Genomic DNA, 1,721 nt, shown 5'->3' on the forward strand with positions numbered 1-1,721 from the left:
GAAAGTGTTTACTAAAGCAGAAGCGAAACACACAAATCTAGGCACCTGTTTAAAGCAACATGATTCATTCTAAGGACAAAAAGGATAATATGTTGATTACACTGTGCAACATCAGCTGACCATTGAGACATGGCACAGATGTGAAACAGCTGAAACAACCAATCAGTTGAGAGACGAACACGGGTTACAATATCGAAACATTTTCCACAGTTCTTCACTATTACGTTGTTACATTGGATCTACTGAACAAGTTTCTTTTCAAAGCTTTTAGATGTATGTACATTGTATATTTCCCATGTGCGGATATTGACAGATATATTCTCTCGATTGAGGTAACTGGCTGATTATTATACTTGCCAGATGGTCCAGATAAGATCAGAGTCACAACGAGGACACCTGCTTGCCACTGTGGGTGTGGCAATCAGGCGAAGCAAGCTGTAGTATTCACTTCTGTGTTTTGTGAGTAGCATCTGTGTACCTGCGGGAACACACTCTATTCCGGATTGTCCCTTATTCTCTGTCTCAGCGAGTTGGTTTAAGATGTGTGCACTGCTTCCTTAGCGCGATGTTTAGAGACTCTCAGTCTGTTGTGCGCAGTGTTCAGGAGGTTAGAAATAGTGTAATGTTCACAGAGGCGTTGTACTTCAGGGATGAAGCCGCGCTGGTCTGTGTTGTTCAGGTGGCAGGTGAAGAATCGAATGAAGACAACGGCTTTAGCTCTTCAAGGACTTGGACATGAACAATTTTGCCAAAGAGATTTCAATTATCGTTCTAAGATGAATGATTGGAATAAGAGAAACAATCCCAAAACTTGCCAGGGCAATATCAGACCTTGTTAAGGAAGGCATTCGCTGAAGCCGTTTGATACAGGATCGATGAGTTCTCTCCAGTTGAACAATGACAAAGTGTTTCAGTGCAGTAAAGAGATCCGGGGAGGACTACTCAATTATACACTTTAAGACCTGTGAGAGAATGAAGATAATCTTTTATGGAGATTAGGATTAATCAGGCTGAAGTAGGAGCTGTTAAGTTTTCTGCACACAACCCTGACTTGCTAGGCGGTACTGTGTAAAGTTCTGTGTAATGGATAGCCCAAGGTGAACATATTCTGACGCCTCCACATCAGTAGGAAGCCAGGATCTGGATGACCGCGCCACCTGTGGTAGAGTTTCATTGAACACAGTGATCTTGCCTTTCTTAGCGCTGTAGCGAAATCGTAGCTGCACATTTGGCAAATGGACATGAGTTCGTCGATACCATGTTTAGTGAATGACAGTAGAGAGATGTCATCTGCTTGTGAAGGCGCAATACAGGACTGTCACTCATAATATCACTTTCGTCGATCATTGCACCAAAATATACTAGGCACATAAAGAAACTGTGCATACAAAAATGTAAAATCTAAATTTATCAAACCTGTGTAGACACATAAGGATTTAAACTCAGAGATAAGCGACATGTATCCAACATGCATGCACGTGCCACGTTCCGTGACGTCAGTGGGTTCGTCCTTGAGACGAGCAATACGTTGTTGCACGTGCACTCTGGGAAAGAGAAACAGAGCAAATGAATGCCACACAATACTGTCACTTTGGAAAGCTCAACCCCTGCCCTTGCGATCGTTCAAAAACTTAAACGGCTATTGAAACGCATAGCATGCCAAGACTCACGTCTGCACAACGTCATGAGGCCATTGGGATGGTCCGTGGGGGAATGTCTCA

The sequence above is a fragment of the Haliotis rubra genome, unplaced genomic scaffold (genome assembly GCF_003918875.1).
Source record: "Haliotis rubra isolate DU_JTF1 unplaced genomic scaffold, ASM391887v1 Scf1755, whole genome shotgun sequence".
NCBI lineage: Eukaryota > Metazoa > Mollusca > Gastropoda > Lepetellida > Haliotidae > Haliotis > Haliotis rubra.